The 19,238-nt window shown below is 38.4% G+C and overlaps 1 long non-coding RNA gene across 2 annotated transcripts; it reads right to left on the bottom strand.

Annotated features, from left to right (window-relative positions):
• Positions 1 to 12,802: 12,802 nt before the first annotated feature.
• On the bottom strand, positions 12,803 to 17,840 carry LOC113994139. 2 transcript variants are annotated; one of them, XR_005567172.1, is made up of 4 exons: positions 17,760 to 17,840; positions 13,708 to 13,903; positions 13,566 to 13,631; positions 12,803 to 12,992 (listed from the first exon to the last, which is right to left on the bottom strand). It is a non-coding gene; the product is annotated as an uncharacterized LOC113994139 (long non-coding RNA). The 2 variants fall into 2 exon arrangements; XR_005567173.1 differs by lacking the exon at positions 13,566 to 13,631.
• Between the last annotated feature and the right edge of the window lie 1,398 nt (positions 17,841 to 19,238).

The raw sequence follows: 19,238 nt of genomic DNA, 5'->3' as shown, positions 1-19,238 counted from the left end.
TCAGCTGGTAAGAATCATATAATATTTAAAGGGAATCTCACAGAATATTTTAGGGTGAACAAAAAGGCTCTCGACAGATTCTTGCTGTAACATGATGGAATCTGGACTTACTTTGCAATTGAGATGTAGGATTTTATTCTACATCTTATTTCTTTGGCATGCCTTCACCTTCCTCCCTTTCCTTGCAATCTTTTGAGTTAATTGCTGTTCTGGGGCCAGTGCCTAAAGATCTCTACAAAGGCTCTGTTGTTGCTGTCCACTGAGGCCTGGGATCCCTAAAAGATTATAACAAAAATTAAGGTAACTTTTACTATGATCAGCTCTGCAACTAAGATGATGTTGCACACAAAACTGCACGTTGATTTCAGAAGCTGTAGGAGACAGATAGTAAAATATTGTGTGCAGAAACAATTTTCCCAACTGTTCTCAAAGCATGAGCAGGCTCATTGCAAAAGAAGCAGAAGGCATCATATTACTTTCAAATTATATGGCAACTTATTGTAAAATGTTATGCACCAAATCTCTGTGTATCACCATTATTAAGCCAAGTGCTACTAAAAATAATTATGTATGTACTCCATTCATAGCAGAACATGCAAGTAAAAACTATACTGCTAGAATTCCTGAATGAAAAAGGTATTTCTTATATATACACCTGTGCTTTTCTTACTCACAGGTAGCCACTGTGCAACCTTATCCTTTCATTATAAAATTTCTACCTGTGTATTGCTTACATATTCATGTACTAATCCTCTGTCTCATGCTTTCTTTCTTTATTTAGTGGTGGGTTTTTTTCACTTGACTTAAATAACATCACATGCTAAACAGAGCTTGATTTTGCTCTCACTCTACGGTGTGTTCTAACAGCAGATAAGGAACTCCAGGAGTCTGGCCTAGGATCACAAGATCACAGAAGGTATGGAACTAATGTGGCCATGTTCAGTGCCTACATGCTCTTACCTCACCTGCACTACCTCTGGGACCTCTTTTTCCACAGAAAGGCAGGCACAGAGTGATTGGCAGTGCTGCCCATGGACCCCAGACTATGGCTGCTAAACTCAAAGCATCTGGGGAGGACACTTGCGCATAGTAGCTCTGTTTAAAAAAAAAGGAGCAAAAGTACTGCTTGCCAGATGAAAACCCCCATGAATTGCACTTGCAGGAATGAAGAAGCTGCATTTGCACACCTGAAGGCAGGGACAGACTTTCTGTTTTGAAGGATGAGGACATCAAGGAGTGGTGGCATCTGCATCTTCCACCTTAGGCTGCACAAAAGGCTCCACGAATTGTCTGCGTAGATTGATAGGATGCAAGCCAGAGCTGGAACAAATCTAGCAGTGCTCTCTGGCACATGATCATGAGCAGCTCTGAATGACCTAGTCAATGATATTATGGGATCTCAGATTTCTAGGCTGTCTGTCATTTCTTTGGTCATATTTCTCATTACTTATCAGGGATTTTTGCTGTAGTATCTAGACCCCAGCCTGGAAATGCACTGCGTGTTCTGAAATACAATTTTCTTACAGTGAAATCTCCAGTGATGACCAAATTCTGTGGATGCCAGTGGAATCGCCATGCCTTTGCAATTGATTTAAAAATAAGCATCACAAGTCATACAAATTTTATTGTTTAGCAGAGTCTACTTTTTGCCTTGAGTGGAAAAAAAAAAAGGTAAAAAATCTTCTTTTCTCCATGTGGGTCTTGTAGGGTGCAGTTCATTCAGGCTCTATCCTCTCTTTTATTTAGTTTGTCTGGGCTGCTCTTTCTTTTAGGTCCTTGAGTAAATTTGGAAACAACTTACTGGTACGCTTTGACATTTGACAGCAGCTTCCAGAATATACATTAACTCACTTTCATGTGGTTTCAACTGTACTCACAGAGACATTTCTAGTACAACAACCAATGTTTTGTTGTGAACACTGCTGCCCATGTAAACGAAGCAATTAGACAACCGTAATTTGCTGGCCCCTCATCACTCTTATATTCACAGAGATGCCTTCACTTGGTGACTTATATCTATGCTTGTTTCTTCATGCTAACTCTATTCTCTGTTGATATATACAACTATGCAAATGAGGAGGTGAAGCAATCACAAATATAACCCTTTTAATGCAGTGCTGGTTTTTTGGGGTTTTTTAACCACATGAAAGTGTACATATGAAGGTGTGCTGTTTAATGTAATTATGAAAAAAATAGCTGTTATGTAATGTGTTCGCGTTTCCCCCTTGTTAAAGGCTGACTTCACTTAAATGACCTCTTTACCTAAGAGAAGCAAATTGATTTTGTGATTCAGATATTGTCAATAAAATCATTATGACTAGAGAGATCAGACATTAGCAATTAAGAACAAGTATACCGTTATAACTTCAAGGCCATTAGTTGTCAACTAATAGACAATCAGAAGAGCAAGGTTTAACAAAACATTAATTAATAAATTAGCCATTTATGTGACAATTGTGTTCCTAGGATTTTTGTTATAATTATTGCTCTTATTATTGCTACTAAGGCATATGATGTAGTGAGGAAATTTTTTATTATCCAGTTGGTCAATTCATTGCTAATAATACCAAAAATTGGAATCAGAGCTAACATCCTAAAGTGACAGTTAAATACACACACAATTTTACACAAAAATAAAAAAAAATGGGAAAAATTGTACTTCCTTACTGAACTGGTTTTATACTTGTGTATCAAATAAGTCAGATTTGAAAACAGTATAAGGTGGCCAGTGAGGACCTTGGCACTTTCTGAGACTTGATTATTGTTTTCAGAATATAATCTGAAATAAATGAAAGAGGCTTCAATTCCAACAGGGCCTAAGCACTGAAAAATAAGCACAGCACCTAACAGTTAAAGATTGGCCTTCAGAACTTCTCTGGAAGACTTTCTTCTGTATATTATGAATCTGTTAGAATTCTCCTACATAGTAAATTGCATTACATTTATAAGATAAAGCAAAAAAAATTAGCATTGCACTTTACTTCAGGTATGACATAACCTGCTGAAGCTTCCATTTTAGTTTCTTAGCTTAGGTCTGTCAAGGTTTTACATTCTTGTGTTTCTGGACATCCTTTTCAGAACTGCTCCTGTCTCAGCTACTGACCAGGTAAACTCAAACACAGGGCTGTCAAACACAGAACTGTGGTTACCAGTCATCCTGCCAGACTTCATTAATCTTCTTGTACATTTTTCTAGGAAAATGTCTACCTATCTGTTTTGATTTACTGCTGAAAGATCATAGAACCATAGAATTGCATAAGCTAGAAATGACCTTTAAAATCATCAACTCCAACCATTAATAAATAGTCCAGACGAATAGTTTAATTCTAAGTCTATAATTATTTCATGATGTGTTCATAAAAGAAGTAAAACTTTTTTGTTTGTTTTCTTTTAAGGACTCGTCTCTCACTTCAGCACAGACATTAGGATTAACTTTTTATATTACATATAACCCATAGGTGGGCTTTTATACTAAGAAACCCTTAGCAAATATCTTTGGACATAGCTTTGTTTGCTGGTAGTAGAGCATATGTTGCAGAGACTATCCAAAAGTAATGTCTTTCAGCATCCAAGGTCATGGTTTGATTTATGACCAAGCTGGTCAGTTGTCTTACTCATCAGGGAAGAAGGACTATGGTTAGGTGGATAAGAGGAAACAAATCCATGAAAAATGCCGCTGAAAGTTGTTTGATTTTGTTAGTAGGTAGCCAATAAAAGTTACTTCATTTAGAATCCAAAGACACTCTGGTATACTCCAAGAAATGAAAAAAAAAAAAAAAGTAGAAAAGGGTTCGTCTATAAAAGTTTGTCATTTAATCCAACATGTTGGCTTCAAATGTCATTCATGATGTGGAAATCTTTGAGGTTTGATTTCTGTTTAGGCAGCTGGAGTTTGGTTGGATATTACAGACTTTAGAATCCTGCTCATATTCTATTCTAAACTGTTTCATACTGGATATCTTTCACTGTCTGCCCAGCTCAAAGAGCAGTTGTTAAAGGGCTTGTCAGTGCATTTCTACAGTGCCTGATAGACCCTCCCATTGATATGCTCGGGTTGACCTTTGAAAGCCTTCGATCACAGCAGAAACTGCAACAAGGAAACTACATTAATAAAAATAGGACTTTTATGCTAATTGATTCCAGACAGCACAACAGCTCCTACTGCAAATGAGGATTGAGGAGTGCACTGTCAAAGAAGAGTTTTAGGGCAGGAAATGACAGTAGCGGAGTTAATCCAGGAAGCACAAAGCAATCAGAATTCTGTGATTTTTTTCTACCTTCCAAGTTTTCCACCGGTGTTGCACAATTGCACGACTGTACTTTGATTTGTACGCTGCATGGCTCTTCCTCTCATAAAGCTGAGACCTCTACAATGCCACTGTGTTGTCCAAAGGCCTTAACAAAGTCACAGCGACAACTGGGGATGCTCAGGGAATCCTTTCTGATTAGCTGTTTTGGAGACCCCCATGCCACTCAACATCTGTATTCCTCAGTTTCCCTCCTCAAGGATACCAAGGAGCCATCAACTCAGTTGCAGTAAAGCAAAGGCAAACATTTGCAGCCTCATATTGTTGTGCTAGGAAATTTTTACAACAGAGGGTATTGATGATATTGTAGGAAGAGATTAGAACGGGACTGAGACACAGTAAATCTGTCCCACTATCTGTTGATCATATTTATGGTGCAGAATGGGTCTTGCAACTCTTTCAAGGGTAAGCAAGACTTGCCTAGGGGAAGCCACATTGTTGACAAAGCAGCCAGAAAGCAATTTCATTGCAAGGAGACACCTCATGCAGCTGAGTGTTTTTGCAAGTCTAAGGCCAGCCTTTATTGCTCTGAAAAATGTGACTGACCAAGTGCTGCGATGATAATAATTCAGCCTATGTTTTTAACATAATCTACATCATCTACTTTTGCATCTGATGCTCTGTTTGTATTACAGGAATATTCCAGAAAGTTAATTAAATGGAAGGGGTGTTTCCCAGAGTACTGCAAATATAGTTTAGAAAGTTCAAGTTCAAATTCAGGTGCCTGAATTTTTGCTGGCATTTTAGCTCTAAGTTTTTAAGTCATTGAAATAGAGACAGAGAATGGACCATTTTGTCCAGAAAAACAACCTATTTATATGGCATAAAGACCCACAATGCACTGTGTGCTGTGTGTTTTTGTAAACCTTATATACATAAAACTCTTCACATATGAGCATGTATATTTATATATAAAGTTTTTTCCAAACCTACAAGCATTTTACACAGTAGGTATAGTCAAGAAAATATCTGGAAAAACTCACAAATTAAGAAAAATAGATAAACTCATGAAAGACGCTTATTTTAAATTAAGGTTTTAATTTTTTGTGTTATCATCAACAAGATTCAAAGTCAGCCAGATTTTTCTGCAATGTACAACTTACGGTATTTTATTTGCTTATATTTTCTTAGTTTCTGTCTTCCTATGCCTTCTTTTAGAGTTTGAATTTATCACTGCATTCAAGGGAAGCTGAGAACCATTTTGTTTTCTAGAGAACAGCTCTTTCACCAATGGTTCCAGCCAGGCACTTGGAGCCCACTCCAAATTAGTTTTGCTGTTGTCTGTGTTACAGGTAGAAGTGGGTAGCTTCTAAACTACTTATCAATTTATTGTTTCAGAACTTAATTTTCAGGTAAAAATTTACCTGCTGCAATTTATAGTAGGATTGAGTGGTGCATTCCATAACTATTCTTCAAGCAACCATTGACACATCTGGCCTCCATACTTTTGCAAGGGAGAAGACATCTTTCAAGTTGAAAAATCCTATATTAAGTATTTACATCTGTGACTGAACTCAGTGAATACTCTTCAGTTGACTTCACCAGGAATTATATTTTTAGAAATACCGTATATCTTTACAGAAGTAGAAGGATGGACTCCATGTTTTAGATTGAAACTCAAATACTAGATCATGCCTGAAGATGTATCTGATTAAAATTTGTCACTGGAAACTTCTTCACTCAAGTCTGAGATACTATCTTGCCATTCCTCTCCAGTTCCTGTTCCTGCACAATTTAGGCCATGTTTAAGTTTAAGCTAGATTGCAGTTTGAGAGAACATGTTGAAGACAGGAGGTAACGCTCAAGCTAATTGACTCCTCTTGATAAAGGCAGGAGAAGCCAGAAATAGCACAACTCACTGTGTGTTGCTGTGCTGCTTGGTCATGTTGACTTACACTTGTTGGCCTCATCTGAGGAACATACTCTGGTACAGTAATAGTAGCTGCCTCCTGAAATGGTGAAGAGTCTTCAGATAATGCCTCTCGCATTACAAAAACATGGGGTCAGCTTTTAAAGGCATTTAAACATGCCAAGATTTGGACAGGCAGAAATGAGATTTTAAAAATTCATAGGTACCTCATTTAGATATTTAGAAGCTTTTGAAAAGTCCACTTATGGTTTCTCTGCCCAAATACACCTTGAAAGTCAGGTCCTTAGGGCAGGAGAGAGTACTGTTTGCAAGCAATTGGTTTATCAAATGCTAATTTTTTCTTCCCATTTGTAAGTCATCCAGAAATATGGACCTTTCTAACAAGAGCAAAAGAAGTAATAAAATTATTTAAAATAGGTTGACGAGCAGTTTTGAGGACATTTTTGAGCTATGAATTGCCATTTGTCAGCTGTTTGTAGTAAACATTCGGTTGACTCTTTGATGTAGGGTTGGTGTTTGGCTTCCTAAATCACAAGTTCTGCATTATTTTCCTGGAATAGATGATGTAACTTTATAAATGACTTCTGTTTCTTTCCATAATAATTTTTCAGCATATAATACATATTGTTTGTTTTGTTTAAAAGAACTTCAGTAAGGGGGCTTAAATTAGCTGTTTGGGTTCAATTGTACAGACAACAACTAGTTGTTAAAACACTAGTAAAATCTCATTAGCAAAGATGTAGGCACAAAGAGATTTTAAACCTTTTTCCTTTCTTTTGCTAAATGCTTTCCATTTTACAGTTTATGACTGCCTTTATCAATTCTGTGCAAACATTAACTAATTAATCTCCAGACACTGCTGAGAAACCAGTAAGCCTGTTGTTTGTCACTGAGTAGGAAACACGTGGGCAAAGATACATGGAGGTCCTCCACTGAGAGAACTGCAGGGACAGCTTGAACCTGAGGTAACTAGTGCCATACCCACCCAGGTCAGGGTGCTGGTAGGTCTCTGATAGTGTGCAGTCATGTAGAAATGTTCTGGTGAGAGTCTTAAATTTTCTTCTCAGTGTGTTAACTTCCCACATTTCTGGAAACTGGTCAGAAGACAGTAATTCCCATCCTTAAAAACTAAAGATGTTTTATTATTTTAAAAATAGTATTTTAACAGATCAGAAAGGATAGCCTCTTTTTACATTGCACGTAGAGAAGATAAATCATTGGATGCCTTAATTTGTAAGTACCCATTATATTCCAGCTTCATTGCCAGTATCTATTTACACATTTCCCACAAAGAAATTAAAATAGAAGAACATATTGTTCCCCAGACTTGTTGATTGACTTACTGATTTATGAGCTTGGTTTCTGAGACTCAACCAGAGCCATTGAACCACAGTAAAAGTCATGAAAATAATGGAACAGAAATACCACATGGCGAAGTCATGCATGCTTTCTGTTTCGCCAACATTGGGCTGACCTTGAAATATTTCAATCTCCAAACCTTGAAATCTCTGTCAAACCACACAGGAAATACTTGTTCTACACCAACCAAGACATAGAAGAAAACCGGTGTTAGAAGAAACCATGCATTCGGTTTTCTTTCAGCACTAACACTTAAGTTACCTTAAGCATAGTAAAGCATTGACAAAATGTATGCTGACATTAAGTGTTTTGAATTTAAATGTCACGGTAAAGTAATCTTCAGGCCCTACTCTTCTTTCAGACCTCTTGGTGGAAAGATACAGTACATACCCTGTGCAATCCATCCTGTTTCCTTTGTCTACAGAATGAACACCATTCCAGGCCATGTCTTTTTTTTTTTTTTAATGTACTTAGCAGTGTGTACTTTTACTGTATAGGTTTTCCTGCAGGTAATGCCTGTTTATTTTTAGCACAGCTAATGGTGTGCTTACTTACAACATAACAGCCCTGCCTTCTGAATAAGGAGAATGACTCACATTCATTAAAATGAATCTTGATACATTTGGCTACTCATACAAAACAGAGGTGCATAATGTGGGGGAATTAGAGGACACAGAATTCATTAATCCATGAGGTGGCAGTGATGCCAAGCAGAGACAGGCATAAATTTCCCATATGTGCCTTGGTGACAAAGTGATTGTTTTGGGGAAAAAGAAGAGAAGCCTGGAATTTGTGTACATTTAGCTCTTGGAGGGGGATGTTCCACTTTTCCATTTGAAAAGAAAAATGGATTGTGAAAATCAAGCTGATAGAGACTTTTAAGAAGAATATTCATGTGGCATCTTTGTATTTTCCATTTCATTTTGAATTTTGGTAATCCTTCAGACTGTTTTGATTCAGTCATTTCTTTCTTTTGGAACGGTTTTGCCTAGCAAAAAAAAAAAAATTGTACTGGTGCACAGACTGAGAACAAAATCCATTATGTGAGTAGCAGCAAGAGGTGACATCAGCTTTATGCTGCATGGTGATTTTGATTGTGTGTGGGCTGCGTGCAAGTCAGTCCCTTCTGTTTAAAATAATGGTGTGGCCAATACAAATAGTTGCTGCTGTTGATACTTGGGGAAAGCAGAGGAACGCACAGAGAGGGTGAGTTCTCTATGTAACTTTTATCTAAGAAAAACACGGCTCTCAACACAGCTTTTCTTTTAGGACCAACCACCCACTGACTTCAAGAAGAGTTTGTAGTGTGCAAGGGAGATGAAAGTGGTCCAGCATTTCGAAATTGGGATGCTTTCCATAATGCCAGTCCTTCAAGGCTGTGTTAGTGTGGGAGAGGGTCATCTCCACCACACTGGTGGTTGTATGACATCTACTGAAACAGAATGTTTGCCTCAGTTAACTTTCATGCCAAACACATGGTATTTTATAAAGACAACTCGCCTGTGTAGCCCTCTCACGTCCTCCAGTAACTATGACAATATGTTCAGTGTTGATATATTTTAATATAGACAAAATAATACATAATCACTAATACTTTGCCTGTAAGTAACACATTTTATGCAGTGTCTGGTAGGCATATTACTGATTTGAATTGACTGGATTTTCCAAGTCTTTTTTGAGACAAGTAAGTGAAAGCTGACATTTATAAAGTTGGAGGGTTGAAGTGAAGCAACTAAATCTGTAGTGAAGGCTCAGAAAGAGCATTCCCTTACTAAAAAATTCAGAGTCCCTATAGTTTCCAATACCTACAGTATGATGGGAGTCATACAGCAAGTCAATGACACAGAAGGAAAAAGTATGAGGGAAAAAGCCCCCATGCTCAGATCGAAGTAATTAACGTGCATATCCATGAAGCAATTACTATGGGTTACAATAATTATAACTCAGGAGTTGGGTCCTTCTGGTTTCCTTTTGGAATTCACTCCTGCCATCTCAGACTTGTTACAAGGGTCACAAACATTGAGTCCTAAAGCACTCAAGTAGTTTCTGGAAGAAATTTTTTAGCTTGAGATTTTAAGATGCAGTAACAACTTTGTGAATCTCCTTCTGATTTTTGTGTCCGAACACATCTGCAGATACAGTCTTGATTGGGTGGCTATGCAGGAAAACTGCATCCATTGTGGACAAAACCCACTCCTGCTCTTCTGTACTTCCCTGCACCACAGAGAAGCACAAAGCTGAGGACAAATGGGCTGAGGGCTGAGCTATGCAGCAGCCCAGTGGCGAGCTCTGAGATGTAGAAGTCACTTCTGCTGGGGATAATGTTGAAACCAACTCTCACAGCTTTCCTATTGCTGCCCAAAATTCACCTCTGGAGCTTGAATTTTACTCAGCTCCTAATGGCCAAGCCAGGGTGCTTCTATCCTAACAAATACATAGGCAGTGACATATAGCTCAGAGCCTTCAAAGTCTCCTTTATCCTGAAGGATAATTGTTTTCATTATTTTAAATTATGTAATAATGCCAAGACTCTGCAGCAATGGATATCCTAAAACACACACTATAATAATGATTCCCCTTTTATTATGTCTCTCTAGGATGCTTAAACTAATAATCTCTGGAAAGCTTTCCCTGCACCAGATGCAGCTAGCGAATGGTTTTATTGCTATTCCCCACACTACCAGCATCTAATCCATGAAGCCAGGAAAGACTGTCCAGAGAAGCAGCAAATCAGCATTGATCACTGAGGGACTTATTTCCAACAGAGTGGATAAATCCCTGCTATCTCTCCTAATGTTCTTCCTGGCCCAAGGCACCCTGACAAACCACTGGCCTCCCTCCAACCCACTGCAAAAGGAAGTCAGAATCACAGTGAGATGATTCAAGGGAATAGCCTCATCCATTGCACCCAGACTGCTTAATTTTATTGAGAAGCCCAACACCAGCTCCCACTGCCAAATCTGTCTTGCTGAGATATACATGAGCTGAAGCTGAGTTTGATTACGTGTCAAGGACAATAGCAAATCTGTTTCGACTGAAAGTGAAATATCAGAAGTTGGCTGGGAGTGGAGTTGTATCCATCCTCCCCTTCCTGATGCACTCACACCAAGAGCAAGCCCCTTCTTTTTGTTGTTAGCTCCTGTGGCAGACATGATGCCTATGCCAAAAAGTTATCTTGGTAAAAAAGAGCCATATGGACCAATTTGCCTACAAAACATGAGCAGAGGATGGTTACAACTTGAGAAAACATTTCTTCTGTTCTTCCAGCTCCATCTGCAGGGTCTGATCTTGTGTTGAATGCCCTGCTCAGGGGTTCCTGGTGTGGAGGAGCCTCTCCATGACACTGCTGACATGAGTGCTGCAGAGTAGTGGGCCTCGTTGGCTCTTCAAACTTGTGCGCCAGACTAACAGACAGAAAGACTACATTGTGGATGGATGTAATCCCAAGGAGTCCACTTCTCCATTTTGGGCTTAGTAGTGCTATGTGTGATGTGCAAACTAGGGATTTCCAGAAAAAGACATGCTAGAAGCCCTTCATCTTTGTGAATGAAATCAAGAGCAAGCTTTTTGTAACAGGAAAAAATCCTTTTTAAAAGTGTTAAAGCAGAAACTGTCCTGCAGCTGTAACACATTTAATTTTAATAAATTTATGGGACTTTTTGTGAATCTGTTTGACCCTTTGTTTTTCTTCTTGGGTTTAGCTCTGAGTCTTTAGAAATTTTGGAAGTTTAAACCTTTTTTTTTTTATTATTTTTTCCTTTTCTTTTTTCTTTCTTTCTTCCTTTTTTTTCCTGAGCAGCATGTAAGAATCTGTGTCTAGCTCAAGGATAATTTTGAAAAGAAAATATGGATGAATTTTCTGACCTTTATGAGTATATTGGAAAGCAGAAAGTCCCCAGAACAATGTGGTTTGCTTAAAAGACTTATATTTTAGTGAAGCCAAAAGAGAGTTACGAACTTATAACAGCACCCCTAGACATGATAGCAAGAATTACATTGTCAGGTCATCAGTCCTCAAGCTATGAGTCCCTCACAGAAGATTCTATCATTCCTAACTCTCTTATCAAAACTACTATGTAATAGAATAGAAATAGAAATTATACAATATGACGTGATATGATATATACATAAAAACATATGGAAGGAGAAATTTGAATAAAACTTCATCCTTTATATGGTCACCATTTAAATATTTTTCATTGAGAAAATGCCATTTACGTTATGATAGTCTGGAAATTCCTACCCTAATCATGAAAGCATTGGAAAAACCACACAAGCTAGAAACACAAGGGGGCCAGAACCTTTTTAAATTGTTCTGGCATATGTTGAGAAATATGGTTAGTCTTTCAATGTTGGAATTGGAGGCTGTCAAAGAAATCTCAGAACCTGCCTCCTGGAAGTTAACAGCTGCAACCAACCTAAGTGAGGCATGCACAGAGGAGCCTTTGTAAGAGAAACATTTGGCTCGGACACACCACAGGCTCTCAGACCAGTTACTCCTATTATGCCTAAAAGCGTGGATGCGTTTTCCTCCTCCCACGGGCACACTGATATTGCTAAAAATATTAGTTTAGCCCAGTTTCTAATGCTAATTTTTCCCTGCCTAGCTGCTCTGGACCAGTAAGTTGGTTTCACTGTGAACAGTTGTTGCTTTTTCAGACTCAGAAAGTAGTAAGGGATAATTGGGCAAATGTGTTAAACTGGCCTTATTATGCTGAGTCTATTGACTGGTCTATTATGACTTTATGCTTCTGTTTTCCCTGGGATGCTTTTAGCTCCAGAGGGTTCTGCTGATCCCCTGACATGCCAGTGATGGATTTGGTCTGTTCCAGCCAGCAAGGCAGAGTGCTGCTTTTATTTTCAGCTAACCTTCTTAAAACAATAGCTCATCCATTGTTTGGGGGGACTGCAGCTCATGTACAAACAAGATGGCATGAGAGTGAGAGGCCGAAGGGACAGCCTGCTCTCTCTAAGTTCATTGGGGGTGGTAAACACAAGAAAGGGAGAGAAGCTATTTAAGCTACAGAACAATGTTGGCACAAGAACAAATGGGCCTGAATTGGCCATGAATAAATGTAAGCTGGAAATTAGAAGAATATTTCTAACCCTCAGCACAGTGAGGCTTGGGAACAGCCTTCTCATTGGGGGCAAGAAGCCTAACTGAGTTTAAGATGAAACTTGATAAATTTATGAAAAGGATTATATGTTGCGGTTGCCTAAGACAGCAGGGGATTGGACACAATGACGCAGGATGCCTTTCCCAAGCCAATGTTCTTCACAGTAAAAGCAACAATTACTCTTTCATATGTGTGTTTTTCAGGGCCTTCTTTTCCAGTCTGGGGCTGCACTTCTATTCATAACCACGTTGAAGGAATTTAGGTTCAGAAGTCGACTCAACCTGGCAGCTTTCTCGTGCCAGACCGTGGTGCTGGCTTGTGACCATGCCGAAATTCAACCTGGAAATGAAACCCAGTCTTGATTTTTTTTTTGAAATTATATTATTTGCTGCAACTGAAAAATGACAGAGCCCTAATTCTTACAGTGATTTTACTGATGCAGAAATTGCCATGCTAGTTTGGCGCAAATTACCATTTCTCATCAAGAAAAGCCTAAGACTGGAATAATAAGTAAATTCCTAATCAGGGTGAAGGTGCATTGGCAAAATTGTTTGGGGCAGTTTAAACAGCTTATCACTCTACAGCTGGAGGATGTGATACAAATAGTTTTTCATGCTCATAAATTAAAATTGTTGCATAGCGATATTAAAGACTTCTGTAGTAACCAACTGAAATTTTAAAGAAGTATATAACATTAAGATTTCTGTATAAAAAATGTAAGACAAGACAATGTTTTTGTTGTAGGAAACAGTGGTGATATCATTCCAATATCTATTATTTTGTTTCAGGAAATGCAGTTATCACATTGTTTTCATGCTAAATCATTGGCTAGAGATAACAAAGACATTTCCTTAATCCTATCAGACTTCCTCCAAATTATAGCTATGTAAAATACAGTCAAAGTCACACTACCTGAATGTCAGGAATTGTGTAACAGTGCATTCCTACACTTGAGCTGTCGGGTGGAGCTTCAGTTCACTAAGAAGGAAGATGATGATTCCTTAGAGGAAGTTCCAATTATATGTTGGTTATTACCTACTTACAAACTACTTACAATTCCAAAAGAGTCACTTCAGCCTTTTTAGGCTAGAGCTGGTTTTCTGCCCTCTTAAGCATTCAGCAGGAGTAGTTGGCTGCAGATGTATTTTTCACAGCAGAATAGCTGTGTCTTCCTCAGAATCCTGCTCTGAACAAGAACAGGGAAATACTTTTGACAATAGTAGAGGTCTCTCTCTTTCTGGTGACTTCCCCTGTGGGTAATTCAGTACAGCAAATCCGTGTCATATATGGTAACATATTAGCAACTTTAGATGTTTGAGATCTTTGTGTATTACAATTATCCACCATCCTCTCATTGAGCCATGTTTGATGTCAGTTGTTTAGCTGCTATTTGTGATCTCTGTTTTGGCAAGTTTATAAAAGCTTCATGAAAAACTTGGAAGGTGGTTGGTCTGCCGGTTGTGCTGTTCATAAATTAGGGATAATGATATTTACCTCCTTGTGAAGTATTTTGAGGTGCAGCAAATGAAAAGCAGCAAAGAAAATAGACTGTGATTAGTTGTTACTTTATATGATAAATATGACTGGTTATTCCAGAGCTGTATTAACTTGAATCTGGAGTTCTATAAAACTTTATTAAATCAAGAAGGCGGGTAATCATTTTACAAACACTATCTTCTACAAGTCTATGCTCACTCTTTACACAGATGAATTCCAGATGCTTCTCCAAAAGAGCTAAATTGTGCTTTATGACACAGAACCTGGTGTTCAAAATGCCAAGGAAAAATGTCTACCAAGTACTAAGGGCCAAGCAAGTAAAGATATTTGTTGGATAGTTGCAATTCTATATGGACCAATTCCAAAGGAAGTGTCTCAAAAATTAATGGACTGCACCAGACCTCTGAGCCATTTCTGTCTGGAAGACCACTTTATAAGTAGCGGTGATGATAGCCAGAGAGAAAATGTCCAAATGTCACAAGCTGGTTTGTGCATTTGAGAATAACTCACCAAAGAATCGTCTTATTAGGAATGCAGGTTTGACACCAGGAGTGAATGTAAATTGCCATATATGTAGTATTGCACTATACAGAGTAGTTGTGTATGACTAATTTCCATGCCAAAGTGCAAAGTATTCTCTCATGATTTTCAGAAACAATCATTTATAAGCCTTGGGCATTAGTGAAACCTTTCTGATTGGCTCGGTTGTGCTGTGTCTGATTTCCTTGCTGCAAGGTGAGTACTTAGATCTGTGCATTAAAAGCAATTTTTCTTTAAACTTAGTTACTGTTACTGTATTTATATTTGGTTAGGTTTCTGTTTGCAAACTGCCTACAGTTGTGATGTCCGTCATTAAACAAGATATTAACAGGCCTCAAAAGTGTCAGAAATTTTATGATGAGGGTAACATCACTTGTTTCAGTAAGGTAGTGCCATCTTACTGGCTGGCACTAATGCCTTCATCAGTTTTTTCACTGTCATAAAAGCACACTGATGGAGTAAGGATGTGGGATTTGCCATAGCAGATTGGCTAAAGGATGCATCAAGTTCAGGATAGACACTCTAGTGAAGCCACAATACTACCCTCATTATTTAGAAGAAAATGAGGTTTGATCCTGCTTTTATTGGAGTCAAAGTTGAAATGCCACGAGACAACCAAAATATAATTCAAACTGTGAATTGTGCCATGCCAGAGTGGGATCCGAGCAGTGTCATAAAATCATCCAGCTTTTTAAAGAAAACCCCAAACCCTAAAGATAGTATTTAACCCTCTGACCTCCAGCAACAATAAATTGCAGAGGCAGGAGGAAGAAGTGGACATATTTTTGCTGGTACATTTGAATTTGAGGTTTAAAAGCAGAATGGGCACCATCGAAAATCAAGAAAAGGGACGTGCAAAGTACTGTTCCTTGCATGCTGGTTGTTGACTTTGTAAAGAAATCTTTTTTGCACATTTAAAGCAAATGAATTCCTATACAGTTTAAGATTGCCTCCTGATAGAAGGAAAAGATGAAATCAGTGTGATGTACAGAAGTATTTGGACAAGCTCTGTCAGCTCTTGGAATTTATATGGCATTAGCAAGCAGTCATCAGCCAGAGGCTTTTGACTTTAAATGCCATTATATGCCACCTATGAATGACAGAAAGTATTAAAGTAGTCTAATAAGATGAATTTCTTATAATACAAAAGGCTCTTTTATTATTTTTCTTTATTCATCAACATCCTCTATTTATTAGTAAGGACATTGCCTGGTGACAGATCTCAGCTGCAGATTTCTTGAGGTGATACTGTTGCTTGTTTTCAAAACAGCAATTGAACAGACAAGAGAACAAATGCTTTCTTTCTACTTTGAACTCTGTTACCCCTGCAAATTTCACAGTAGCATCATTTCTATCTGTGTGTCTGTTAAGCAGAAGCAACATAGTTTTTAATACAGCTTAACAGTTGTCACTTGGATGATAATTTGCATTCTTAATGTTTCGACTTGCAGTCATCATCATTGAGCTGGCCCTTCACAATCTTGGGGCACTGATGTGATTTGAAGTATTTAACCTCTTGGATCAAGAGAACTGAAGCTCTGAATTTAAAACAGGAAAAAAGAAGCCTTGCTAAGATTAAGCAGAATAGGGGTGCATGCTACTAAAGTATTTGTATGAAGTGTAGTTTCCTCTCACTAAAGAGGCACATTGGGAATGGTTTTCTCAGCTGGAAGTATTGTTATGTGTACATAGCACACAACCACAGGGAGAGACGCTACGTATTATTTACTTCTAGTTTTACAGTTAGATTTGCTCAATATAGATTGTGAAGCTGCTTCCAGTCTCAGAGCCACAGAACAGCTGTCCAGAGCAGAGTAGTGCCAGAGCAGGATCCCACCCTGGGGTGGCTCATCAATGCCTCTGATTACATTTCATAGAGCTGAGATAAACAGAGTGTTTCCTTCTCAAAATGCATTCCAGTTTCAGAGTATTATGTTTAGAAATAGTTTTTATGACTTCTATGTAAACTAAAATACTATTGAGATAAGCACAGAGGATACCTATATCTACCAAATAAGGTACCTATGAAATGAAGCACTATACATTGGTAGTAGATTAAATGTTATGAGGTTTTGTTGTTTTTTAAAAACATTGTGGATTGGAAAGATATTTGAGCAGCATCTTAACAGAGCCCCACAAATCACTTTAACCTTGGCAGAACAGTGTCAGCTGGCATTAGGCTTTATCACAGTGATAACACAGTGTAGAGGAAGTCACCTCGCCTGTCCCCGCAGTGCCTGTTACGTAAGATCTGTCTACCCTCTGGAGCAATTTGGGATTTTTTCCCTGTGAAGAGTGACAGGTCCTAGCCCAGGTGATGCTGGGGACAACATGGTGGCCACGCTAAGAGTTACAGAATCATAAAGTGGCTTGAGCTGTAAGGGAGCTTTAAAACCATCTAGTTCCAACCCTCCTGCCATGGATAGGATCATCTTCCCCTAGAAGTAATGCTCGGCTGTACATTTAAACCCAAAAATGTTACAAGAGTGTGAGAGTGGTGGCTCTCCCTCTTCATTGAGGAAAACATTTATAGTAAGTAGAAAAAGTACTGAATAAATCTTGCATCACTAGAGAGATCTCTCCACATCATACAAATGTTTGAAGGTCACCCTGAGAAGCCCAGAGAGCTGCAGTATGCAGATGTTCCCAAGAGAGATCTTTCCTTTTGATGAAATTTCCTGCTCATGAGCAGTGTTTTCCCAGACTCCCTATCTAGCCCCTGGCTTTTGGCAGGGGTTGAAGTGGTGAGTTCAGTTTTTGGAACCTGAATGCTACTAATTATTCCCCAAGTGAAGTGCAGCTATAGGTACCATCTATCTTATCTAAGTGACTATACTACAAGACCCTCAAGGAGTGGAGAATAGTTTCAATAACCTACTTCAAAAATGGCACTAAAAAGTATTTGTTAATACTCAAATCACACTCAAATTATACTCTTAAGCCTCAAATTATACTCTTAAACCTCAAAAAATTTGTGGAACCCCTCATTCACCTATGTGCCAGGCCTCCTAGATGTGATTACCACTGTTTTTCCAGACTTCCACTGTTTTTACCCCAGACTGCTTTTACCTGGGGAAGTTTGTGAAGAGTCTGTCCCACAGCAGCTTCCAGTAAAGGCCACAGAAGGTCTATGGTCACTGGACAAGTCCTTTGCTGTAGCTTCTCTCAACTGAAATTCTAGGCTACCTAGAGTGCATTTTTATACGTGCTAGTCCTGCAAACTCTACTGTGTTTTGCTTAACCATTGAATCATAGAATCATAGAATTATAGAATCAAAGAATCATAGAATGGTTTGAGTTGTAAGAGACCTTAAAGACCATCTAGTTCCAACCCCCCTGCCATGGGCAGGGACACTTTCCACTAGACCAGGTTATTCAAAACCCTATCCAACCTGGTCTGGAACACATCCACAGCTTCTCTGGGCAACTTGTTTGCAAAATGACCTGTTGGATACAGGTTTTTTATACTGCATCATTCATATATGTTAACTAGCCCAAATTAAAACTTATCTAATCCTGGTATGGAAAAGAACAAAAAGTTTCAGTGAGTTTGATGTCATTCATTAAAATAGCAGAAAAAAAATATGTCAGATTGAGTTCTTCAGTTCTGCACTTCTTTTAAACCTCATCATCACCAGTCTTAGGTGGATTTCAGTCTAGATATGGCGCTCACTCTTTGTCTCCTCCTAACTTCACAGTCCAGAAACAGTTATTAATAAACAAACAAGAGGAGCAATACCCTTTAGTATATTTTTTCAGAAAAATACCACTAAGTACCATTTCTGTCACAGGACTTTCACAAACAATAAGAAGCCTTCAAAAGTCTCATTTTTGACAAAGCATGGTTAAGTCACAGCAGAAAGGAAACTGAATGCTATTTCAACATCATTTGCATTGAGCTACTTTTACAAAACTTTAACTGGAATACCGAAATGTTTTCTGCATTTACAGTACTCAAATACAAGAATGTCCTAAAGCTGATTTCATGACCTCTTTGCAGATGTTGCTAACATCCAAAGAAAAGACATCACACACTATAGTGGTAGGTCGAAAGTCTGCTTTCTCTTAAACTAACTGCTATTGGATAGGCAACAGACTATCCATAAGGATACTGTTAGTCAGAACAGATGTTGTCAGGATTTAAGATGTTGGACCCGCAATCTCAACAATTCTGGTCATGTCTTGTTGCTGGTGAAGGAAAGCTACCTCTGTGATTAGTTACATTGATATAATGAGGTGTCTAATTGCTAGTCCCAGTCCTCCTTTGCATCTCTGAGGGCTTGTTGTGACTCTTAATGTTTCATAAATTATTTTCCCTGTAAGATCATCAAGGAGAACAAGAGACAGAGGGAAAAGTCCCAGGCAATGTGACAAAATTGCTTTCTCCCCAGATTGAGTTCTAACAGAACCGCACAGTTTTATTTAAAATTTGTTATAAGGGTCCCCACAGTCAACAGAGGGAGAGAGAAAATTATTATTTGTGAACTTGGATATTTTAAGATAAAGGAAGGCTATAAAATAGCTGACAGGATGGTAAAAGCCTATTGG

Source organism: Pipra filicauda, unplaced genomic scaffold, assembly GCF_003945595.2.
Source record: "Pipra filicauda isolate LSUMZ 115617 unplaced genomic scaffold, ASM394559v2 scaffold8_size5757611_pilon, whole genome shotgun sequence".
Lineage (NCBI taxonomy): Eukaryota > Metazoa > Chordata > Aves > Passeriformes > Pipridae > Pipra > Pipra filicauda.
Note: the sequence above shows the minus strand (reverse complement) of the source record. Positions and strands in the feature narration are given on the sequence as shown.